The 27272-nt window shown below is 39.6% G+C and overlaps 1 protein-coding gene across 1 annotated transcript in view; it reads left to right on the forward strand.

The window, feature by feature from the left end:
- Positions 1 to 27272, forward strand: part of KCTD16 (potassium channel tetramerization domain containing 16) — a 261642-nt gene that overhangs the window by 200393 nt on the left and 33977 nt on the right. The gene's annotated exons all lie outside the window — the stretch shown is intronic.

Genomic DNA, 27272 nt, shown 5'->3' on the forward strand with positions numbered 1-27272 from the left:
ATCCCCAGATCTTCACATGGCTGACACTTTCCTGAACTTCAAGTCAAATGCCACCTCTTCCGAGAGGCCTTCCCTGACCACTTCATATAGCATCAAGCTCTCTATTATGTCATTTCTCTGTAATTCCTTTTTTAACGGTCTATGGTCTGTCTTCCTTCAGCAGGATATATGCTTTACGAGCGTGAGGTCCTTCTCTCATTCACCTGTGTATCTCCAATGACTGGCACATAGACATGTTTAATCAGCACTACTGAGTAGCCGAATGAACTGGAAGTCTAAAGATCTATGTTCTGTTCCGTCTTTCCCATTATTAAGCTGTGTTCATTCCTAGAACTCTCTAGGTCTCAACTTCACCTTTCGTATAATGAAAACATTTGAGCCAGATTTCCAAGGTTAGTTTCACATCTGATTTTAAGTTTTTACATTGGCTGTGCTTCATTGAATCCTGTTTCACTTTATGGGCCTAAAAGACTATTTCCACAAGACCATTTCACAAACAGCTCCCACCGACTGAGCCTTTGACATAGTTCTTGGGACAACGATGTTGTTATCTCTCATTCATTCAACAAGCATTCTTTGAGAAACAGGGACAAATTAGGCTTTTGGGAATACAGCAATGAGCCAGACCTCTGCTCTCAAGGTTCTTACATTCTCAAGAAGACAAAAACTACAATCAGCAATATCAATACGATGGTAAGTACCATGATAGGGGAGTGTTCTCTGATGGCCCATTAGCAGAACACCTAACATAAATAGGAGGTATCAGGGATACTTCCATGATACTGTGACAGTTCAAACATGACCAGAAAGCTCGTGTTACCCTGGTGAGGATGAGGAGGGGAAGGGTATTCCAGGAAGAGGCTCTAACATGTGTGAAGGCCTCTGAGGGAGAGAGAGCATGACATGTTTCCATTAAACTTTGCAGTTAGACTGGATGGAGCAGAGGCTGCAGGGAGATGACTGAGAAATGTAACGGAGCCTGGCTGTGGCAAAGCCAAGGTCATCTTACATTGTTTGGTTCTCTGGTTCCTAAAGGAAGAGGCCTTCGTAAGTGTCTTCTGAGACACAAGATCTAGAAAAGGACAAATGGTTTGGTTTGGGCACCTGTTAACTTACGTATTCTCCACGGCACTAGCATATTAAATCCATTTCTATAGAAGATACAAGATTGGTACCACCTCGCGATTTCATTTGACTTTCATCATAATACCCTACACATAATCTCATATTTAACTGGGATGATTTCAGAGAACTATTTGCAGAGAAGTTCCATTTTTTTTCCCCTTACGGAATATAGAAAATAGCGCTAAATAATACAGTGGATTTTCAAACTTTGCCAATTCCCGCTAACAGCCTTATGTGCTTATTCATCAGTTGTGTGACATTCAGTTTTTATTCTTCTTAACGTCGAGTCCCCCAGGTTCTCAGCGCATGTTGTCATGGTGCTAGGGACTGGGTACTAGGCGATATACTGTTGGAAAAATGGCATTTCTGGTATTTTTTCCCTTTCAATATGTTGGTCATGCCTGTGAACACCAAAGAAGTTATCTTGTGCTAATTTGTAAAAGTCTGATGATTTGAAACTTTGTTCTAAGGACATATGAATACAGTTTCGCTATAGACTGAGTTTTAGGGCTCTTCGTCCCCCCTCCAAATTCATATGTCAAGCTACCTCAGAATGTGACTGTATTTAGAGATACCCTTTAAAGAGGTGATTAAGGTTAAATGAGGTCATATGAGTTTGCCTTTATCCAATTTAGCCAGTGTCTTTATAGGAAGAGGAGATTGGGACACAGACATGCACAGAAGAAAGTTTATGAAAAGACGGAGGGAAAAGACAGCCACCCACAAGCCAAGGAGAGAGACCTCGGAAGAAACAATCATGTTGACATCTTGATCTCGGACTTTAGCCTCTAGAATTGTGAGGAACTAGATTTCTGTTGTTTAAGCCACCCAGTCTGCGGTACTTTGTTATGACAGTCCTCACAAACGAATACAAACTCTGTCCCCTTTTTTATATGGAGAAGTTGAAGATTACACATAATTCATTCATTTATGAACTAGCCTACTATATCTTGGATTGATTTGAGGGGAAATGTTTACATGTATTTTTTTAGGAATGTATTATCAGGGTTTGCTGTCAAGAGTGTTATCAGCTTCCCCTGACAAGTCTACAAGACCCCCTTGAAGGGGAGGAAATAAGGGAATATAAGAAGGATTAAAGCGAATGCATCAGTTATCAGGAATTGTGGTATTTATGATAATGATACTGGTGAGTCATCCCATCTTCGGAGCACGGTCAGGATAGAGAACTGTGAGCTGAAATGATATCATAGGCTTTGGAATGAATATTCAGTTTATAATTTACAAAATGTATAGGTACTCTTTTGAATGGACAGGTCTTCAGTGGTTTAAGTAGTTGGTGTTGTAGAATGAGCATCGATGGAGAAATCTGGAGAGCTGGGTTTTAGATCTGTCACTAGGTCCGTGGAACCTTGGGCCCTCTACTTTTCCTCTGTGGATCTCACAGTTGTCATCCTTGAGCTAAAGGGATTGTCCTAGATGATCCTGTAGGTCCATTCTATCCTTAACGTTTATGGAGTGTCCCCAGTGGGTAAATGTGGTTGAAAAACATTTCACACCTCTTAGACTTTTTGGTGGGTTTAAAAGCAGTCCATCCAGTTACTAGTTATAGAAGTCAAACTGTAGAAAACTTAGCTCTGCTTCCAAATTTTGAAGGTGTTAATAGAAGCATTATAAACCATTGTTCCTTCAATGTCCATCTAGTTATTTCATTCACATTTTCCTCTCCATGGGGTCAATGCTGTGTAGTATTGTAAAATAAATCTGTCTTCTGATTGATAGTATGAAAAATGCTACATAGCCTCAGAACCCAAATGGGTTGTCATGACGACTGATGACATTTCTATCCTGCATAGTGTACTGGGAATACATGGCCTGTGTGTCCCTGCAAACTGTTTCATGTTATTTTTGCAGTGGGAAAGCTGGAGCCAGGAATGGTGTGAAGATAGAAAGTTATCCCACTCAAATCTTCAGATTATGGGCTTAACTTGGGCAGAGATGATGTTTTCTTTTGTTTGTTTTTGTTCTTTTTTGCGGTACGCAGGCCTCTTACTGTTGTGGCCTCTCCCATTGTGGAGCCCAGGCTCCGGACGCGCAGGCTCAGCGGCCATGGCTCACGGGCCTAGCTGCTCCGCGGCATGTGAGATCTTCCCGGACTGGGGCATGAACCCGTGTCCCCTGCACCGACAGGTGGACTCGCAACCACTGCGCCACCAGGGAAGTCCGAGATGATATTTTATAATCATTAAATCTCTAGGCATTGTATTAAAGTAAGCACGTAGTACATGATTTTTACATAAATAAATGAATAAATATCAGAATTTTCCTGGTACATAACCCCCAACATAAAAGACTTGAGAGAGTGGCATGGACATATATACACTACCAAACGTAAAATAGATAGCTAGTGGGAAGCAGCCGCATAGCACAGGGAGATCAGCTCGGTGCTTTGTGACCACCTAGAGGGGTGGGATAGGGAGGGTGGGAGGGAGGGAGACGCAAGAGGGAAGAGATGTGGGAACATATGTATATGTATAACTGATTCACCTTGTTATAAAGCAGAAACTAACACACCATTGTAAAGCAATTATACTCCGGTAAAGATGTTAAAAAAAAAAAAAAAAGACTTCTACAAAGTCAGTTAACTGACCAACATTTACTTACACTCCAGTTTTCTTCTGGGATGTCATTCCCTCTCCAACTCTTTGTCAGTGGGTTTTGGGTTAAAGTCACTTTGCCACCAGCCACAAGAGTGGGAAAATGACTTGGGCCTTGCCAATCAAAGCATTATATCCTTGTGTCCGTAGTAACTGATTCAGGGATAGACATGTGACCCAGTTATACTGAGATACACTGCTGAGAGACAGAGGCACACATTCCTCTTTAGCTGGTCTTACCTGAGTGTTGATTGGTCTCAAGCTGTTGGCAACCATATTGCCATCAATGGAGCTTGAGGATGCAGTCATTGGAAGCAAAGCAGAGCCAAAAGATAGGCAGGGACTTGAACCTGGTGACATTGTTTGAGCCACTCCTAAAGTTAGACCTTCCTTTGCACTTATCCATTTTATGAGCCAATAAATTCCCTTGTTGTTTAAGATACTTGGGGTTGCACTTTCTGTCACTTTCAACAGAAACCATGCCTATAGACATAGGCCTACGGTAAGCTTTGAGGGACAGTGGAAAAAATCCTGATCCATGGACAAAACTCTTGACTGTTTAATTTGGGGCAAGTACCTCTTCGAAAATGGGACCAAGTATTCTAGACAGTCCTATTCCTTATGTTCTTAAGGGGATCAAACTTGAAAACATGTTCTAGAAATGTTTTGTAAAATGTAAAACTTCTTTACTGCTGTTAGCTATTAAATTTTTGACAGTGGGGATTGTAAATGTTGCTGCAGAACAGCGTTTTGACTGGCAGCTGCTGTGTCCGTGATACCTAAATACACATCTCTGTTATTTCATGCCTTAGGCCTAAAGGAAACCATGTGATGCAAAACAGTTTTGGTTCAGATAAATCTTTGTTGTGAGGGGCTGTCCTATGCATTATAGGCTGATTGGCAGCATCCCTGGCCTCTACTCACCAGATGCCAGTACACCCCCTACCCCAGTTGTGACAATCAAAAGTGTCTGCAGATGTTACTAAATGTTCTTTGTGGGAGCGAAGTTGTCCCCCTCCTCCAAAAGAGAATCACTGGTCTAGTGGATGGGTAGATAATTGTACCTAATCGTCTGAAAGAAATGGACACATTAAGTCAAAGATTTCATTTGTTAACTCAATTATGACATTTTATGGAACGCTAATTTTTTTCTCTGTTATGGACTAAATGTTTGTGCCTCCTGAAATTCATATGTGGAAACTCTAACCTCCAATTTGATTTGGAAGTGGGGCTTTGGGGAGGTCATTAGGGTTAGATGAGGTCATGAGGGGGGGCTCTCGTGATAGGATTGGTGCCCTTGTAAGAAGAGACACCAGGGAGCTTGCTCTTGGACGAAGAACAGGTCATGTGACCACAAAGCAAACTGGCAGGTGCCTACAAGCCAAGGGAGGAGGCCTTGGGATGAAACCTAGCTTGTTGGCACCTTGATCTTGGACTTCTCAACCTCCAGAACTGTAAGAAGTAAGTCTCTGCTTTTTTAGCTACCCAGGCTGTGGTATTTTGTTATAGTAGCCCGAGCTATCTAGTATAATCTCCCAGGCCCTGACCTAAGCTCTGGAGACGCAGTATTAAATATAACACAGTCCTTGCCTTAGGAGTTCACAGTCTAGTGGGGAAGACATATACATACATGTCAACATGAAACCGAAGTAGAGTCTGCCTAATGCTACCCTCAGTACCCAGCCACCCCAGGGTGGGCTAGTGGGGAAGCACTTGGGGAATGGACTGAGTTCAAGCTGAGTTATAAATAGGACTAAGTGAAGTGAAACAGGTGACAAGGCCATTGCAGTCAAAAGGCACCATATGTGCCTGGTGGACTTGGTGGTGGCAGAGAACATGGTGTTTCTGGGACTTACAGTACCTGGTCTGGCTGAAGTGAGCAGCAGGAGATGGGAAGTGGTCAGAACTGTGGCTGGGGTGGAGGCTAGAGGCCAGATCATGATCTGGTGTGCTATTTTAAGCAGCTCAGACCTATCCTATAGGTTTTGAGGAGCCTCTGAAGGGTTTTAAGTAGAACTGTATCTTGCTAGATGTGTTCTTCAATATCTGGCTTCAAAGTAGAGGATGGGCTGGAGAGGGCATGGTTGGTTAAGGGGCTGCTGCAGTAACTTAGTGAAAGATAACACAGCTTAAACTAAAGCAATAGTTATGGGAATAGAGAGGAAAGAGGCAGATTATGGTGACATTTAGGAAGTGGTCTTGACAAGACTTGGTGACTGATTAGATCTGGGGGTAAGGGAGAAGGGAATCAGAGATGTCTCTGAAGTTCTTCTTAGTGTGTGTGTGTGTGTGTGTGTGTGTGTGTGCGTGCGTCTGTGTCTCTGTTCCTTTTCCAGATACCATGGTTAAAACAGGGCAGCTGCGGTTTTCTCGTGGGGACTGAGAACTCAATCCGTATTTGGGTGTCCTCAGGAAGGGGAATAAACTTTAATTCCCACCTTGGGAAGGGGCTGCACTTTAAGAACCTGACGTATCCTATAAAGATGCATATATGTGGCTGATGTCTCTGCCTGAAGGCTGATAAAAATACAAAGAGAAAACACCTTGCTTATAGCAGCCTTAATATATCCTGGAGGGCTACGTTCTTGGGGACCCTATCGAAGGAGAGAGGCTGGGTGGAAGTAGCTGTCTTGTGCTCACTGATAACCCTCACAATAACTTCACTCGTGGCGTTGATTTGGATTGCCCCCTGAATGTGAATTTCATGCTTGATGTAAGTCATCTCAAAACCCGTGGAAAGAATTTGGGCAGAGGAAATGAGATTTGTGTAATCTGCTTTGGCTTCTGTTCTCTTCTAGCATCTCCAGCAACTCTCCCTGCTTCTTTTCCTTGGTGGTTTTAAGCTCTACTTTGTGATTCTGGTTTCTCAGACCTTTTCCCAGCTGTGGTGTGGCAGGCCACAAGGGCAAGTCTAAGCTTGCATTAGCCACTTATTTTTAGTTGGAAAATCTTGTTCCGAATATACATGAAGAAATTATTTGTCCTTTAACTCCGAATGACTTCATGTGGATGTTTCCTGACTGGTTCTTAAAATCAGACAAGTCATTCGATCTCAAAGTGAAATCAAATGATTCTCCCAAGCCCCGCTTCTCCCTGCAAGGAGATGACTTATGATATGTTTGAAGAGGGTGTTCATCTGAGCCCACACTTGTATTCATACCTGGGCTGTGTGTGAGTCGGTTGGCCTGGGGAGTCAGGCAGGCATCTGTTTGCATGGGTTGACCTATAAGGGGGCTTCTGTATGTTAGCTAAAGGAGTAGGAAGTATTTTTGCATGGGTGCCTAGGGTCTGGAACAAGATAGAATGACATGTCATGAGTCCTCCAGCTTACTCCTTGGACTGGGTTGGAATGCCAGTAGGGTAAGAGAGTGAGCCGGGGCTGAAGGAATTTGTTTTCAAAGGCTTAAGTGAGAGGGTGTGTGGCAGAGAGACAGAGAGAGGGTCACTATCACTGCATGGACGTTACACTTACTTTTGCAGATCTAGGACTGGCAACTTAGGGAACATCCATACGGAGCGTGGACATTGGTTGCAGAAATGATAAACGTGAGAAACGTAAGTAGACTTGAGCACATCAGAGTCAACTCTGGGGATCCCCAGGACGAAAGTGTGGGAGACTCTGATGAGGAGGGTCTGAAGCCTTCCAGAATAAGTTTGAGTAGGGTTTGAGTCATCTTACCTCATTTGTACTTAAAGGCATCTGAGATACTAGGTTTGCCATAAAAGCCCTGGGCAGGAAAACACTTATCTATATGTGCAGTGGAACTTTAATCAAAAACCTGGAGTGAGTCCCCTGGTAGGATTTCAGTCAATGTCCCCCATCTACTTATCACATTCTCTGACTCTTAAATGTCATCGAAAATCTCTGCTTTCTGAGTGACAAAGCAAAGAATGTGAGATTAGAAACAAATTGCCTGGCTAAACTCTGGGCTGCTTATTTTGTAAAATCTGAAAGTGCCATTAGCTCTGCTGAGCTGATAATCATCAAGGCTGTGGTCTAGCGTTTGTGGAAGAGAAGCCAAGACCAGGCTCTCTGAGCTGTTGATTTCCATCTAAATGTTCTGTTTGATTGTGTGTTGATTTGGGAATCTGACTGGTGTGCCATGCACTCATCCTCCCACTTTACTTAGGAAGCTTGAAAGTTAGAACATCCACATTTTAAAAATTTCAAACAGATCCACAAATGGAAGTATTTATGCTCCCCTATTTCCGTGAAAAATACAACAGGCTGTACTGAAAATTTTCAGCAAGTGCTATTTATGCTTATTGCGTGGCACAGGTCCGTCTCAGCTCTGTGTCCAAGTAGTACAGCCCTGTGTGTCTGATTTGGATGTCTGGTTGGAGAAATGAATGATGCTACTGGACAACATCAAAAGTCAAATTCACCCATCATCGTTGTCTATGAAATGAATGATAAAGAAGCTTATATAACGGGGCGGGAGGAAGAAAAGAATCTAATACCCAACAATAGGAGATTTATTAAGTAGGCTATGGTATTCTATAGAAGAATATGTTGCTATTTAAAATGATGCCATGTGTAAGAAGAATATCTAATAACATGGGAAGATACCTATAGTGTAATGCTAAGTCAGAAAAGTAGGTTACAAAGATGAATATATACCTCCATATGGAGTGTTCCTAGCCCTCACTATGTGGCAGCATTAAGGCTGTGCTTGCTCCTTTTATAGATACAATAGGTCTTTTCTTTTCCTTAGACTACCTGGAAGGATGCTGAGTTAATTGGCAGTATCCTCCCAAGCTCATTAGTCCACGTACGACTTCCTCAGAGCTTGCATTTCCACCGGTTCTGACTCAAGACCATTTGAAATAGATAAAATGGTGGTCAGCCATCCTCTCCTTTGTCACTTATCTGTTACTCAGAATTTTGAAAACAATTGTAGGCACCAATATCCTGCTTATTGTCTGCCTGCCAGCACTTGTATAAAAGCCAATTACAAGGCATTTGTCATTGCTTTTATACCATAACTTGATAATTTTATTTAGACAGGGGCATTTTGTGTTGATAAATCTAGGTAGATTACCAAGTCAGAATACATTTATTAAAATACCAATTAGATCTTGCTCCCTCATCCATCGTAAGACCTTTAATTCTTGTGTGGTTTTGGCGGGGTGTTCCAGGAACCATGTTCACCTGAGTAAATGACTTAAATCAAATTGGCATTTTGCAAGGATTACCTTTCTTGAAATTTCAAGGCAAGCCATTCTTCATGTATTCTGAGAATAATAAGGAATATTGTTTTCAAGCCTTACCACTTCATTGTTGGGATACAGCATGGGAAATAGCAAGTCTAGGAGGCTGAAGCTGAAAGTGGTTGCTTTCCAAAGGGAGATTATCTCCCAAGGTGCTTACGGACTTGGAAGGAGCACAACCAGTGACACGAGCACAGCGGAAAGTAGAATTAGCAACAGTTAGGGTCTGGAGGAAGAGATGGAGCTAGTGAGAAGAGCAGATGCTGTTCCCTAAATGATCGTTTTGGATGTTCTTAAGATGAACACCATGTCTTTTCCCTCCCCTCTCCCAACTTTTACTTTCTGCCAAAACTAGTTGACAAGAATAATATTTCTTTTTTCCTGAAATGTCTTTTCAGGATTGGGTATTCTGCTGCTTGCTACCTGCCACTGACACCTTGCATGAAAACATCTGCAGCAGGTGGCAGTAAAAGAGCTTCTCCTGAAGGAGAAAACAGAAAAGAAGACAGGAGTTGGGCAGGAAGGAAGGTAAAATAGGAGGAAGCAGAGATGAGAAAAATGGAATAGACTGATTTGGAAGAAAAATTCTTTAGTAAGTCTTTATTGAGCACTTATTTGGGGCAAGGCATTATGAGTGTATTTGGTTGACAGTGTCAAAGATGAAACGTGAGCAAGCTCACATAAGAGGTAGAGTTTATTGGAAGGATACTGGTGTAGCTTACAGAATACAGAGAAGAGAAGAAAGCTGGCTTCCCTATGGCTTCTGTTTCCCTCTATAAGTTGCTTTTACTCTCTTTAGCAACAGGAGGTTCCTCCCTAAGCACAAGGGAACATGGCCTCAGGCAGTGAACTAACACCACTTTATTTGAGTGATCCAAGATTTGACAGCTCAGCTTAAACAATCTTGTGATGGACTCTGGCCCAGCGTGAGTCACATACCTCCCTTTAACCAATCACGTTGCATTGGGGGGATGGTAGGCTATGATTGGCCAGATCTGAGTCATGCACCCATCTTTGGCTGGTGGCAGGGTACCATGATTGACAGTTACCATGAGAACCATGTTTTGAGTTGGAGAGAAGATATTCCTCAAGGAAAGAAGTATTATAAGGAAAGGTGGGAGTGGGGATGGGAAGTGAAAGCAGACTCTCCCTGAACAACAATTGAAGGGAACTAAACTGAGGAATACAAAGATGAGTAAGGTAGACAGAGATACAGAGATAGACACTGTCCTCAAGGAATATATGTCCTGCCAGGGAACTAAGACATATTCACAAATACCTTTAACATCCAGAGATGAAAGCAAAAAGTGAAAGAAAAGAGAAAAATGAGGAGAAATAGACAAGAGAAAAGAAGGAAATGTGTTGAGAGAGCCAGTAGGCGTAGCTTTTATAGAATAACGAATGTATAAGGTTGTGAGATGATTAAAATGATAGCAGTGGGAAAAGAAAAAAACAGTAAATATAATATGAAATGTACAAGCTCAGCTAGTCTACACAGTATCTCAGAGGACATGGTCCCTGTGCAGGTTCCTTGTGTGGTCATTTTTTTAAAACGAAGCAAAGCAGCAACACAAGAGACCTCATTTTCCCTTCTTACTTTGCAAATAAGCTTATCTTCCAGTTACTAGTTGGCTTTATTTTATATTCCATGGACATAACTCACTGTTTCCTTAAAATAAAAAGATGAAACATTTGGAATAGGAATTGCTGACAAACCAAAATGGTGGAGAACACCCAGGATACAATGCTTGGGAAAGGGGTGGGGCTAGGTCAGGCAGAGTGAGAGACAACGAGGTCTCTGTGTTTGTCAGTTTGGCTGTGGCAGATGCATTTTACTAGGGGCCACAGGCTTGGCTACTATGCCAGGCTGTGATACCAGCTTGCTATGTGGCCTCAGGGAAGTTATTTCACTTCTCTGGACCTCAAATTTCTCATCTCTGAAATGAGAGAGATTGAATTAAATCATGGATGGCAAACTGTTTCATCATAAGTGCCAATTCTGATCAATTAACTATGGGAAGGATTATGTCTGGGTTCAGTGAGAAAGATTTCAAGCAACGAGACAGGTAACATGTTAAACCATCAGCTGTCATTAGTGCTTCAGCGGGAGTTGATTTGCTAGGATTTTTCCATGTGAGAGATGAGGCATTTTCCTCCTGGGGAAGAGTATGAGGAAACTGGTCCAGACTCCCATCCATGCAAACAAGCCGAGGGTCTCTCCATCTTTACTGGCAACATCTCTGGAGTGAGATTTTCGTATATTGCTTTCCCAGTTAACACTTTATAGTGGTTTGAAGCTGTGTTTTGATACATAGCTCCTTGAGAATCTAACTATAGTCATGGATCTCCTACCAAAATGCATGAATATCCCCTTTTTTTGCATAAAATTTCAGGAATTTCATAGCCCTCCTAAAGACCAAACATATAGCCCCAAAGTAGCCTTCCAGGACCACTGATATTAAATGAAATAAAACTTTAACATCATGTCAAAACATTTGTAATTATAAATTGTGAAATTAGAAAAAATTATTATGTATTTTAATCAAGTTACCTCTGTCAAAACTAAGTAGCAGCCCACTGCCTATACATGCTACGTGTTTAGTTCCTTCAGTAGGAAAAATTCAAGGATTTCTCTTTTAAGTGACTGGTTGTTTCACTTAAGTACGATAGCAATTGAGTTAAGTAGTCAGTCACTTTATTTTTATTTATTTATTTACAGCTGTGTTGGGTCTTCGTTTCTGTGCGAGGGCCCTCCCTAGTTGTGGCAAGCGGGGGCCACTCTTCATCGTGGTGCGCGGGCCTCTCACTATCGTGGCCTCCCTTGTTGCGGAGCACAGGCTCCAGATGCGCAGGCTCAGTAGTTGTGGCCCACGGGCCCAGTTGCTCCGCGGCACGTGGGATCTTCCCAGACCAGGGCTCGAACCCGTGTCCCCTGCATTGGCAGGCAGATTCTCAACCACTGCGCCACCAGGGAAGCCCGGTCAGTCAGTTTAGAGGTGAAGAGACCTGCTTTAGTTTTTTCACAAGTACAAGGAGGTGGTTAGACTAATGGCCCCTTAAGGTTGGTGTCGGTTATAATGCACTTCACGTTCTAGTGTACAGTTAACTAATTCCCCGGCACACCGTTTACTAATGGAATCAAGTTCAACTCTTTGGCTCAGTTTGTGCAAGTAGATGAGTGGCTCTTCAACCTAGTGGGCATACAGATCACCTGGTGTGTTAAAATGCACATTGCCAGGTCCAGATCACAAAATTTGGGATCTCTGAGTATGTGAGAGGGGCCAAGAAATATGCATTTTTAAAACATTCTCCTGGTGATTCTCACGCAAGTGGTCCCGAGGTCCCACTTTGAGAAACATGGCACTCGTGTGAGGCAAAGATCGTGGTTTGTTCTGACACAATACCTTGTATAAAGTAGATCATAAGTGCTCATTAACTTGAATTATTCCTGCTTTAGTGAATCATGGGAAAATTGCCTGGGCTCAGAAACGTTTGGCAGGGTGTTGCATACCATAACATACGAAGCAATGGAAAATGTTAGCACCAAACCATATGTCTTCGGAATCCCAACTAAATTTCCTACACGATGTTTTTTCAGTATGTTGATCATTTTAAACTGCTCATTTTCTAATCCTGAAAAAGGAGCCATGAACGTTCTATAATTCAGTAAAAATGAAATAGATGGTGTGGTGACTTCCTTTTTTTTCTGTTATTCTAATTCACCTTGCAAATAGATGCTTCTTGATGATATGGACATTTAGGTCACCTTAGTGCCATTTCATCAATGTTTGAAACTGGCCTGGTTTTCTTTTAAAAATAAAACCAAAATTGTCTCTTTTTTTCTTTTTAAACTGTGAGTAGGTTGCTTTTCAAATGAATCACTAGAATAAAGGTAAATGGAATCACATGTGTTCACTCCTTTTATGTGCTAGGAATGTTGATAAGTGCTTTATAGCCGTTGTGCTGACTAAGCCTCACGGACAACGCCTTTAAGAAGCAATTGTTATACCCATTTTATGGCTGAAGTTATGGATTCAGAGAAGTAAATTGCTCAAAGTCGCCCAGCCAGTAACCAGTGGAATTGGAAACTGTCTTTATTTAACATTTTAATGACCCTTTTCCAGCGTACTTGTGTTATCAGGACTTACTGAAGTGATTCCTTGGAACAAACTTTGTGTATCATGACTATAATTTGTCAGTGGTCCACCTGGGCCAGAGAGAATGTTTTGTATTGGATCAGATTCGTAGTCCAGTGGCAAAGACTAAAACAAAGCCTGATTGTGTGTGTGTGTCTGTGTGTGTGTGTATAAATCTCCTTGATATTAGGGGAAAAAATAGGTTACTGATAAGACTTCAGTTTATCCAAATTGCTTTCATCTGCTAATCTAATTTTATTATTATATGTATTATCTTCTAAGTCAAGCCCGATTTTTCTTGAATTACCTCAGTTTTCTTTTCCTATCACTTTTTATGTTCTCATTATGTGCTAGCTACCAATATATGTATATACATACACACACATACATACAGTTAGTTTTCATAGTTGATATAGGAGGTAGACATTATTGCCGTAATTATTCCCATTTTACTCCCGGAAGAACAGATTTGTAGCAAGATCAGATGATTTATTCAAGGCCAAACATATTAAGTGGCAGAACCAGGGTTTGTTCTCGAGTCTGCCTGACTTTGAAAGCTTGTTCTCATAGCTTCTTACGAGCTCTAGCAGGAATCGCAAACTCGAATGCCAGACTAGTCATGAAAATGAGTGTACCTGGCAGGAGTAAAAAGAAGAAATTACTTGGCTCTTTTGGTCACTTGTCTGTTTTTACAGTTTAAATAGAGAGCTGGGAACAGAGAAATGTTTCTCTGCTATTAGAAAATTACAGGTCAAGTGCAGTAATAAAGGACAAGCAATGTCCTCCTTGGCATTGAGAAACGATGGGGAGTCTGCACTGCTCTGAAATTGGCCATTTAGAGGAGCAGCCATTACTCCTCCCAAGCCAACTGCTGCATGAGAACATAATGATCTAGGGGGACCAGATTCTCTGAGTTTTCAAGAAAAGTTGGGACTCTAGATTTTTATGTAACATCTCTTAATTTTTTAAAATTGTCTCAGTTTTTTTTTTAATTTTAAAATGTCAGCTAAGTAAAATAAGTCTGCCAGCCAAATCAAATTTCTAGACCACTTATTTTCTACCTCTGTAATTATTACTTATTTGACATTTAAAAATAAATAGAAAACCAGTGTATGACATAGCAGTCAGCTTTTCTGACTTCCCAAGTAGACCATGGTAAGTTCCTCATCCTTCTGCTTTATTAAATTCCCCCGTTCTTTCGTTATGTGCCTGGTAGAGTTAACATGTCTACAGTAATGATGATGTTTGAAGTCCTTAAAACTTGGTCTTTCTTGTTCTAAATATGATGTCACGCCCTTTTGCTTATGAAAAACAATGTGGCAGTGTAAATTATTTCTTTGTCGTTGTAGTCGCTGTCATCAGGTTTTTCAAATAATGCCTTCTCTTGGTTAAGAGCCCGTCACCCGAAGCCGCTGGCCCTGTATGCCGCGTTATCATCTGCTGATGATGCTGGCCCAGAAAGCGTGTGGGAAGTGCTTCTTGCCAGCCACGGACATCACCAGTAGACAGAGCCCTCAGCTCTACTAACCTGTGAAATTGTTTCCCACTTTCCAGCATACTAAAAGCACTAATTGCTTTCTTCAATGAAACAAAACTATCCACTGAGCCAGTTTGTTGAGCTGGGAAATTACTCACCTGTGACAGTTGGCTTATCTCTGGGGTTTTTAAAGAAATGTTAACTGTTGGGACATAATTAACCTTGAAGAGTGAGCTGACCATGTGGGCAACTTTACCTTTCTGAGCGATCTTTGTCTCTTATTTTCAAACCCGAAATCCACTCTCCATGTGAGAAGTGATTTCCCTTTACTTGATGTTAGTAATGTTTTTATGGTTGATGCAGGGATTAATAGTTAAATTAATTACATTTCACAGAGGAAACAACAATATTCATAAACATAATATTCAGTACATGGATGTTAAATGAGGGAGGAGTGTGTAGCTCATGAAACACTATCGCTGACGTGAATTATGGTAATCCTCTTAAAAGGCCAGAGGGAGGGAAGATTAAGGTCTCTTGGCCTCATGCTTCATCTCATTTACTTACACCCCTGTTTTTCAATCAGTTTTCACGTAATGCTCTACATGACACCCTTTTGGATTTGGTACAAGGAGCTGATAATGTTTTGCAGGCATCACCCAAAGCCGATTCCTTCATTCTAGTTGAAGTGATTAGAATACTGGCCTAATTAGTATCTGAAATACATGTCATAACACGGTTGGATATAGTGGTAGTTACTATTCAGTAGGTCACATAAAACACTTCATCCTGCATTTTTAATACAGCACACGCTGTGAGAGGCAACAAAGCAAAGGTGCCTTTAGTCGGAGTATCAACACATATTCCCTAAAGATGTCTCTGGGGAAATAAGAAGAGCAGAGTTCGTTGTGTCATTTCAAAGTGGAAAAGGGAAGCACGTGAGGAGGGGAGCTGAGAAATGTGCCGTGGGGTTTAGGTGGGGAGGGGGCCAGAGATGAGCAACAGAGAATCTGTGGGTTCACAGTTTTTTGGGTCTCTTAAAAAGATGTTCACACTATTGTTTTTCTTTCATTCTTACCTTTTTTAGCTTCATAAAAATGGTAGTTTATTGAAGAAAAATAACACCGTATGAAATTGTATAAAGGAAAAACTGGTAGTTGGTCTTCTACCCTCTTCATTCTGCCAAACAGACAAGACCTTGGTTAACGTACTTTACCTCTCTGTAATTTGCTATGTATCCTTGTCTATAAATCAGATATAACAGTAGTATCACCTTCATAGGTTTGTTGTGAGGTTTAAATGAATTAATGTATGGAAACAGCTTATAGCAATGTCATTTCAGATCAGTGTATCTCTCTGTCTGTTGATCTAATTTATCTGCTATTTTATTCCTCCGCTCGCTTTTCACCAGACCAATGTATCAGGAATAACATTTCACGTTCTCACGTAGAGACTATCTCATTCTTTTAACACCTGCTTTATATTTCAAAATGTGAACACACTGTAGTTATCAGTCCTCTTTTAATGAATATTTACATGATTACCATTATTAGGCTATTACAAACAAAATTCTGCGATAAATATCCTTGCACATATACCCTTTCTACACTACCAGAAATGGGATTACTAGGACAAGGGATCTATGTATTTAAGTTTGATAAATATTACCAATTGTCTTTTAAACCAGCTGAGTTGACTTACACTTCTGTTAATAGTATCTGAGACTCCCCTTTTCTCTACACTTTTGCCAGCATCAAGGGAAGTGATTTTGTTGTGCGGTACTCATGAGTACCTTGTCGTGTGTGTGTGTGTGTGTGTGTGTGTGTGTGGTTTTATTTTGACTCCACTCTCTGGCACACTGCTTTCAGCCATCCACACACCCAAAGGGCAAAGAACAGCTGTATTTCTAGGAGCATATTTATAGAGCTGCTCTATCTAGTTTTCCAGGGAAACAACTTTGGTTTTAACTTAGTGACCTGTTGTACGGATGTGACTCCAAAGTAGAAGCAGTCCACGTCTTGACTCTTCTCTTTCTCTCTGCTGTTCTAAAGCTAAAGTCCTGTGGGACTTTAATGAGTGTTTACTCTTTAGAAGAGGCAGACCTAGTGTGGTGGCAAATGGAGTTGACTGCCAACTACCAATTACAATTACCTGGTTCCTTAAATATCTCCTGCACTGCTCTGCCGTAGTGTGGAACATTCTCCCCTTAGGATTTAATTTTCAGGGACTGTATGAAAAACTGCACTTTATCTCTTTGTCCTCCCTTTAAAAGGCTATTGTTTTTGGCCTAGGGAACCGGTATCATGGAAAGAAAACTGATCTTGGGGTCAGGAGACCTCGATTCTAGTCCCAGGATAGCAAGTAGTTAAGAGACTAGAGGTCTGGGTCCAAATTCCACTCTGCCCATTACTTCCTAGGAAATACTGGGGAAAATATTTAACTTTTTGAAGATTTAGGTTCTGCCTGCATAAAATGGTTATAATAACATTTCCTACTGCTATCGATCAACATTCTTGATTATAGGTAATAAAAATGGAGTCTGGCCATTTTAAGCAGAAGGACTTTTTCTGTAAATGTATCAGGACTTCTCAGATTAATAGGAGGCTATAGAATCAGTTCTAGAAGACAGGCAAGAATTGGGCTCCTTGGAATGCTGGCCACAGGCACAATCTGGCTAGGGTGCCCTTGGTCTCCACCGTGAATACTTATACATTATTCGTATTTACCCCATTTCACCAAGGTTCGAATTTCTGAGGGTAGCAATCAGTTGCCCCAGGCTGAATTAAGTACTGTGATACCCAGGCTGCCAGGGACAAGGAAAAGGAGTAACTGCCTCATTTGTCCTCTATGATGGAAAACAGGATGCTGCCTCCAACAAGACCGTGAAGGAAGAATAATGGGGTGATTAATAGCATGGATTTGGGATCTAGAGGCCCTGGGTTCAAGTCCTGGCCCCAATCCTTAATCCATTTGTGCTTCATGGGTACAATGAAGATGGTTAAGATACGTACCTCATTAGAATTATCCTGAGGATTGAATGCATTGATAGGTGTAAAATTCTTAGAACAATATCTGACATAGAGTAAGCTCACCAGAGTTGTCTCTTAATATTATTAATTTTCTCAGATAGGAAGGAGTTAATACCGGATAGCCAAACACAAAAACTGACAAACAAACCTACCCCACCAATATCAACACTTACACATAATAAACATTCAATACTGATGGCAGTTTTTCTTATTGCAATTTATGAATTCCAGCTCCGCAACTAGCTTGTTTTCAACAGCCTGGGCTATTATTTCCTTCTTCATCTGTAAAATGAGAGGGTGGCACATGACATTTAAGGTATCTGACAATTGTAAAATACTATGAATGGGACTCAGGAAAAGGCAGAGAGACTGTTGGGAAAAGATAGGGAATGTGGTGCAATTTTGTTGCCAGTTAAGATAGGCACCAGCCACCTGTGGCTGTCGAGCATTTGAAATGAGGCCAGTCTCTACTGAAATGTGATGTAAGAGTAGAATACACAGTAGACTTCAAAGACTTCATGCGAAAAGAAAGAATGTAAGTCATTATAATAGGAATTTTTTGAACTATTGGTTACATGTGAAAATGATATCATATATATATACATATATATATGGTTAAATAAAACATACTCTTAAAATTAAATCCCCCCATTTCTTTTTACCTTTTTTTTAATGTGGCTACTAGAAAATTTTAAATGACTTATGTGGTGTACATTATATATCTATTGGCCAGTGCTGGGCTAGAGCAGTTACATAATTGAATACTCTGGAAACAGTTTAATGTTTGAGCCCTATATTAGTCAAGATATTTTCATTTTCAACTGACAGAAATCCAACTCAATTTTCTCTAAAACATAGGAGTATTTGGAATATAATGGCTCATCCATAACTGAAAAGTACAGGAATAGCCTATCTTCAGACTTGACTAGAATCTAAGAACTAAATCTATGTCATTAACACCCTGTGTGAGCATATATGTGAACTCTGTGTGTCCATCTCTTTGCTCTGTTTTCCACTGTGCTGGCCTCACTCCTAGGCAGGTTCTCATTTCACGGTAACCACAGCACTAATACATCTAAAGCTTTATACCTCCTAGTCTAGGAGAACAAGAGATGGTCTCATCCCCTTAGTTCCAACAAATCTGGCTTGGGTCATGTGCCCATGCTTGCACTGATCACTGTGGGATGGCATATTATGCTTTGATTAGCCAGACCTGGGTCACCGGGCACTCTCTGGATCACAGTTGGAGACAGTCATTTGAACCCCATGGTCCGAGAATGAGGATCACCAAGAAAATATGGTTTCTGTTCCTAGAACTAGTCAGAATGGCTTGCTGGGCAGGGAAAATCAATCATCAGAGGCTCTCAGGGGGAGAAAGAGGGTTCCCCTTCCTCTGTTCTTTATCTCATGCTTACCTCTAAGTCATCATCTTCCACTCTTCCTCACATACTTCATCCAGTCAGTCACCAAATCCTGTTAATTTGCCGCTTAGACAGCTTCATACTTAACCCAACATCCCTGCTCTTGCATTAGCTTCCTAATCTCATTTTGCTGAAATACAAAATCTACTTTCCACACTACTTACAGAGTTAGTTATTTAATTAATGAAACATATTTTTTTAATCATTTTAAAATGATTTTTAAAAAATCATGGGTAGAAAACTATACAAAACAAAACGTATGACAATGAATTATTCTAAAGCAAACATTTTTGTAACCACAACCAGGTGAGAGAAATTGAACACTGCCAGATACTCTAGAAGCCCCTTCCATGAGCCCCAGTCCAAACACAATCCCTTTGTTCCTCCCTGTAACTTTTATACTAAAGTTAAAACCACCCTAACTTTTATACTAAACATTTCCTTGACATTTTTATAGTTATTTCTCCATCTTTCTTTGCATTACAATTAAACTATTAAAAACTCAGGCTTCTTTTTCTTAAATTTTTTATTGGGGTATAGGTGTTTTACAGTGTTGTGTTAGTTTCTACTGTACAATGAAGTAGAGTTCCCTGTGCTATACAGCAGGTTCTCATTAGTTATCTATTTTATACATATTAGCACATATATGTCAATCCCAGTCTCCCAAAACATCCCCTTCCCCTTTCCCCCCTTGGTGTCCATATGTTTGTTCTCTACGTCTGTGTCTCTATTTCTGCCTTGCAGACAGGTTCATCTGTACCATTTTTCTAGATTCCACATATAGGCATTAATATATGATACTTGTTTCTCTCTTTCTGACTTACTTCGCTCTGTATGACAGTCTCTGGGTCCATCCACATCTCTACAAATGACCCAATTTCGTTCCTTTTTATGGCTGAGTAATATTCCATTGGATATATGTACTACCACACCTTCTTTATCCATTCATCTGTTGATGGACATTTAGGTTGCTTCCATGACCTGTCTATTGTAAATAGTGCTGCAATGAACATTGGGGTGCATGTGTCTTTTTGAGATATGGTTTTCTCTGAGTATATGAAAAATATTCTGTAATGGCCTACAATGGAAAAGAAGCTAAAAAAAAGTGGATATATGTATAACTGATTCACTTTGTTGTACATCTGAGACTAGCACAACATTGTAAATCAACTATACTCCAATGAAAAATTTTTTTAAATTAAAAAGAGAAAAAGAAAATGAAGGGTACAAAACAAAAAAAAAACTCAGGCTGTTTGAACTATGGAGTTTCTCAGAGTTTAGATTTGGCTGAATGTAAACACATCAAATAATTCAATACGCTCCTCTGCCCTTTGTATTTTCTGCAAAATAGTAGCTGCGTCTAGAGACTGGATCTGACTCAGAGTAGATTCCTTGGCTAGATTATGATGACACATATCTGGTTGTCTTTCATTTTGTGATTAGTAGCCATTGATATTTAATACCTATTTCTATTAAGTCATTGTGATTTGTAAAATGGTGACATGCTGATTCTATTATTTAATTTTTAGTTATTTATTTTTAACCCTTTATTTATATAAAACTTACATGTCATAAAAGTCATCCATTTAAAATATACAATACAAAGTTTTAAAAATATATTCATGTGGTTATGAAAGCATCACCATAATCTAATTTTAGAATATTTTGTCTCCTCTCAAAAGAAACCCTATACTTATTAGGAGTTATTTCATATCCCACCCCAGCCCATCCTCAAGCCTTAGGCAACCACTAATCTATAGATTTGCCTATTCTGAACATTTCATATAAATGGAATCATACAATATATGTTATCTTGTACTTGATTTCTTTCACTTAGCCTAATGTTTTTAAGGTTCTTTCATGTTGGTGCATGTATCAGTACTTCATTTCTTTTTTTTTTTTTTGTGGTACGTGGGCCTCTCACTATTGTGGCCTCTCCCGTTGAGGAGCACAGGCTCTGGACGCGCAGGCTCAGCGGCCATGGCTCACGGGCCCAGCTGCTCCACTGCATGTGGGATCTTCCCAGACCGGGGTACAAACCCGTGTCCCCTGCATCGGCAGGCAGACTCTCAACCACTGCACCACCAGGGAAGCCCTTTTTCTTCCTTTAAGTTTGCAAGCCTTGCACTTCTGTTGTTAAATGTGTACCTTACTGTTTTGTTCTTATTGATGCTATTGTAGAGGAAATTGTTTTCTTACTTTCATTATTGGATTACTCATTGCTACTATATGAGAGTTTGATAGATTTTTTGCTGTATTGATCTTGTATTCTGACACATTGCTGAACTTGTTTATTAGGTCTAATAGTTTTTTTTCCCCTAAATTTCTTTGAATGTTTTTTATATAAGATCATGTCATCTTCAAATAAATATATTTTTACAATACTTTTTCCTCTCTAATCTGGTTGCCTTTTATTTCTTTTTCTTGTCTTATTGCTCTGGCTAGAAACTCTAGTACATGTTGAATAAAGTAGTGGGGGTTGACATCTTGTCATTTTCCTAATCTTAGGGAGAAAGCATTTATTCTTTCATCATTAAGGATGATGCTGGCTGTGGGTTTTCTGTAGATGTCCTTTATCAGATTGAGAAAGCTCTGTTCTTTTCTAATTTGTTGAACATTCTAATCAAAAAAGGTATTAGATTTTGTCAAATGCTTTTTCTGTATCTACTGAGATGGTGACATGGTTTTCAGCCTTCATTCTATTAAGTAATTTATTACATTAATTGTTGTTTGAATATTAAATCATTCTTACATTCCTGAGATATATCTGCATTGGTTGCTATGTATAATGCTTCTTTACATGTTGCTGGATTGGGTTTGCTAGTAATTTGTTGAGGTTTTTGTGTCTTTATTCATAAAAGATATTTTTATGTTATTTTCTTTCTTGTGATATCTTTGTCTGATATCAGGGTAATATTGACCTCCTAGGTTGTATTAGGCAGTGTTCTCTCCTCTTCTATTTTTTGGAAGAGTTTTCAAAGGATTGGTATTACTTCTGTGAATGTGTGGTAGAATTTATCAGTAAAGGCATCTTAGCCTGGGCTGTTCTTTGTGGGAAGTTTTTAAACTGATGATTACATCTCTTTACTTGGTATAAAACTATTCAGATTTCCTCTTGCCTAGTGACTCAGTTTCAGTAATTAGTGTCTTTCTAGGAATTTATTCATTTGATGTAAATTATCTAATTTTTTGACATGTAGTTGTTCATGGTAATTTCTTATAATCCTTTTTTATTTCTGTAATGTTGGTAGTGACATTTCTTCTTTCATTCCTGATTTTAATAATTTGAATCTTCTCTACTTCTCTACTGTTTTTGTTTAGTAGAGCTAAATATTTGTTAATTTTCTTGATCTTTTCAAAGAAAAACCTCTTGGTTTTGTTGATTTTTCTCTATTCTTTCTATTCTGTATTTTATTTATTTTTGCTCTAGTCTTTGTTATTTCCTTTTTTTGAATTATCCTGGGCATTGTTTGCTTTTTTTTTTCTAGTTTCTTAAGTAAAATCTTAGGTTACTGATTTGTGATCTTCTTTTTTTAATGTAGTCATTTACATATAAATTTCTGTCTCTGAGGAGTGATATAACTAAATCCCATAAGTTCTGTTATGTTGTATTTTCATTTTCACTCATCCAAAAGTATTTTCGAATTTCCCTTGTGATTTCTTTTCTTTAAGCAATTGCTTTCTTAAGAATGTTTTGTTTAATATTCACAGACTGATTTCTAATTAAATTCCATTATGATTGAAAACAAGCTTTGCATGATTTCAATCCTTTTATATTTTTCAAGACATTTTATGGCCTAGCATATGTTTATCCTGGAGAATGTTCCTTCTGCAATTGAGAATAATGTATATTCTGCTGTTGTTGAATGAAGTATTCTATAGATTTTTAGATTTAAGCTACTAAGTGGTTTAAGTTTTCTATTTATTTATTCTTCCTAGTTCGTTTTAACAATTTTTGAAAGTGGATATTGAAGTCTCCAACTACTATGTTGAGTTTTCTTCTATTTTTTTTTTTTTTTCCCCTTTCTAGTCTGTCAAGTTTTGCTTCATATGTTTTGGGGATATGCTGTTCATTGCATATACAGTCCTCCACTGGTATCCATGGGGGAATTGGTTCCAGAACCCTCACGTGGATATCAAAGTCTGAGGATGCTCAAGCCCCTTATATAAAATGGTGTTGATTTGCATATAACCCATGTACATCCTCCTAAATACTTTAAATCATCTCTACACTGTTTATTTATTAACATTTTTATTGGAGTATAATTGCTTTAATGGTGTGTTACTTTCTGCTTTATAACAAAGTGAATCAGTTATACATATACATATATCCCCATATCTCTTCCCTCTTGCATCTCCCTCCCTCCCACCATCCCTATCCCACGCTTTTAGCTGTTCACAAAGCACCGAGCTGATCTCCCTGTGCTATGCGACTGCCTCTCACTACCTATCTATTTTACATTTGGTAGTATATATATGTCCATATATACACTACCACTCTCTCACTGAAGGAGAAAACTTACCTCAACATAATTCCCACTTCATCTCTCACTCTTTTTACCAGCTTACCATTACCCCTCCCTGTGTCAAGTCCATTTCTAGTAGGTCTGTGTCCTTATTCCTGTCTTGCCCCTAGGTTCTTCATGACCTTTTTTTTTTTTTTAGATCCCATATATATGTGTTAGCATATGGTATTTGTTTTTCTCTTTCTGACTTACTTCACTCTGTATGACAGACTCTAGGTCCATCCACCTCACTAAAAATAACTCAATTTTGTTTCTTTTTATGGCTGAGTAATATTCCATTATATATGTGCCACATATTCTTTATCCATTCATCTGTCGATGGACACTTAGATTGCTTCCATCTGGGCTATTGTAAATAGAGCTGCAATGACTATTGTGGTACATGACTAATTTTCAATGATGGTTTTCTCAGGGTATATGCCCAGTAGTGAGATTGCTGGGTCATATGGTAGCTCTATTTTTAGTTTTTTAAGGAACCTCCATACTGTTCTCCATAGTGGCTGTATCAGTTTACATTCCCACCAACAGTGTATGAGGGTTCCCTTTTCTCCACACCCTCTCAGGCATTTATGATTTGTAGATTTTTTTTTTTTTTTTTTTTTTTTTTTTGCGGTACATGGGCCTCTCACTGTTGTGGCCTTTCCCGTTGCGGAGCACAGGCTCTGGACGCGCAGGCTCAGCGGCCATGGCTCACGGGCCTAGCTGCTCCGCGGCATGTGGGATCTTGCCGAACCCGCGTCCCGCAATTTGGCAGGCGGACTCTCAACTACTGTGCCACCAGGGAAGCCCCATGTTTGTAGATTTTTTGATGATGGCCATTCTGACCGGTGTGAGGTGATACCTCATTGTAGTTTTGATTTGCATTTCTCTAATGATTAATGATGTTGAGCATTCTTTCATGTGTTTTTTGGCAATCTGTATATCTTCTTTGGAGACATGTCTATTTAGATCTTCTCTCCATTTTGGGATTGGGATTTGCTTTTTTTCATATTGAGATGCATGAGCTGCTTGTAAATTTTGGAGATTAATCCTTTGTCAGTTGCTTCACTTGCAAATATCTTCTCTCATTCTGAGGATTGTCTTTTCATCTTGTTCATGGTTTCCTTTGTTGTGCAAAAGCTTTTATGTTTCCTTAGGTCCCATTTGTTTATTTTTGTTTTTATTTCTGTTTCTCTAGGAGGTGGGTCAAAAAGGATCTTGCTGTGATTTATGTCATAGAGTATTCTGCCTATGCTTTCCTCTAAGAGTTTGATAGTACCTGGCCTACGTTTAGGTCTTTAATCCATTTTCAGTTGACTTTTGTGTATGGTGTTAGGGAGTGTTCTAATTTCATTCTTTTACATGTAGCTGTCCAGTTTTCCCAGCACAACTTACTGAAGAGGCTGTCTTTTCTCCATTTTATATTCTTGCCTCCTTTATCAAAGATAAGGTGACCATATGTGCGTGGGTTTATCTCTGGGCTTTCTATCGTGTTCCATTGATATATTTCTGTTTTTGTGCCAGTACCATACTGTCTTGATTACTGTAGCTTTGTAGTATAGTCTGAAGTCAGGAAGCCCAATTCCTCCAGCTCCGTTTTTCTTTCTCAAGATTGCTTTGGCTATTCGGGGTCTTTTGTGTTTGCATACAAATTGTGGAATTTTTTCTTCTAGGTCTGTGAAAAATGCGAGTGGAAGTTTCATAAGGATTTCATAGGGATTGCTTTGGGTAGTATAGTCCTTTTCACAATGTTGATTCTTCCAATCCAAGAACATGGTATATCTCTCCATCTACTTGTATCGTTTTTAATTTCTTTCATCAGTGTCTTATACTTTTCTGCATACAGGTCTTTTGTCTCCTTAGTTAGGCTTATTCCTAGGTATTTTATTCATTTTGTTGCAGTGGTAAATGGGAGTGTTTTCTTAATTTCACTTTCAGATTTTTCATCATTAGTATATAGGAATGCAAGAGATTTCTGTGCCTTAATTTTGTATCCTGCTCCTTTACCAAATTCATTGATTAGCTCTAGTAGTTTTCTGGTAGCATCTTTAGGATTCTCTATGTATAGTATCAGGTCATCTGCAAACGGTGACAGCTTTACTTCTTCTTTTCCAATTTGGATTCCTTTTATTTCTTTTTCTTCTCTGATTGCTGTGGCTAAAACTTCCAAAAATGTGTGAATAATAGTAGTGAGAGTGGGCAACCGTGTCTTGTTCCTGATCTTAGTGGAAATGGTTTCAGTTTTTCACCATTGAGGATGATGTTGGCTGTGGATTTGTCATATATAGCATTTATTATGTTGAGGTAAGTTCCCTCTATGCCTATGTTCTGGAGGGTTTTTATCATAAATGGGTGTTGAATTTTTTCGAAAGCTTTCTCTGCATCTGTTGAGATGATCATATGGTTTTCCCCTGCAATTTGTTAACATGGTGTATCACATTGATTGATTTGCGTATATTGAAGAATCCTTGCATTCCTGGGATAAACCCCACTTGATCATGGTGTCTGATCCTTTTAATGTGCTGTTGGATTCTGTTTGCTAGTATTTTGTTGAGGATTTTTGCATCTATGTTCATCAGTGTTATTGGCCTGTAGTTTTCTGTCTTTGTGACATCTTTGTCTGGTTTTGGTATCAGGGTGATGGTGGCCTCGTAGAATGAGTTTGGGAGTGTTCCTTCCTCTGCTGTATTTTGGAAGAGTTTGAGAAGGATAGGTATTAGCTCTTCTCTAAATGTTTGATAGAGTTCTCCTGTGAAGCCATCTGGTCCTGGGCTTTTGTTTGTTGGAAGACTTTTTTTTTTTTTTTGGGGGGGGTATGCGGGCCTCTCACTGCTGTGGCCTCTCCCATTGTGGAGCACAGCCTCCGGACGCACAGGCTCAGTGGCCATGGCTCACGGGCCCAGCCGCTCTGCAGCATGTGGGATCCTCCCGGACCGGGGCACGAACCCGTGTCCCCTGCATTGGCAGGTGGACTCTCAATCACTGCGCCACCAGGGAAGCCCTGCTGGAAGATTTTTAATCACAGTCTCAATTTCAGTGCTTGTGATTGGTCTATTTATATTTTCTATTTCTCCCTGGTTCAGTCTCGGAAGGTTGTGCATTTCTAAGAATTTGTCCATTTCTTCGAGGTTGTCCATTTTATTGGCATAGAGTTGCTTGTAGTAATCTCTCATGATCCTTTGTATTTCTGCAGGGTCAGTTGTTACTCCCCCTTTTTCATTACTAATTTTATTGATTTGAGTCTTCCTTTTTTTCTTGATGAGTCTGGCTAATGGTTTATCAATTTTGTTTATCTTCTCAAAGAACCAGCTTTTAGTTTTATTGATCTTTCCTATCGTTTCCTCTATTTCTGTTTCATTTATTTCTGATCTGATCTTTATGATTTCTTTCCTGCTGCTAACTTTGGGGTTTTTTGTTCTTCTTTCTGTAATTGCTTTAGGTGTGAAGTTAGATTGTTTAGTTGAGATGTTTCTTGTTTCTTAAGGTAGGATTGTATTACTATAAACTTCCCTCTTAGAACTGCTTTTGCTGCGTCCCATAGGTTTTGGGTAGTTGTGTTTTCATTGTCATTTGTTTCTAGGTATGTTTTGATTTCCTCTTTGATTTCTTCAGTGATCTCTTGGTTATTTAATAGTGTATTGTTTAGCCTCCATGTGTTTGTATTTTTTACAGATTGTTTCCTGTAATTGATATCTAGTCTCATAGCATTGTGGTCAGAAAAGATACTTGATACGATTTCAAGTTTCTTAAATT

Source organism: Phocoena phocoena, chromosome 3 (assembly GCF_963924675.1).
Source record: "Phocoena phocoena chromosome 3, mPhoPho1.1, whole genome shotgun sequence".
Lineage (NCBI taxonomy): Eukaryota > Metazoa > Chordata > Mammalia > Artiodactyla > Phocoenidae > Phocoena > Phocoena phocoena.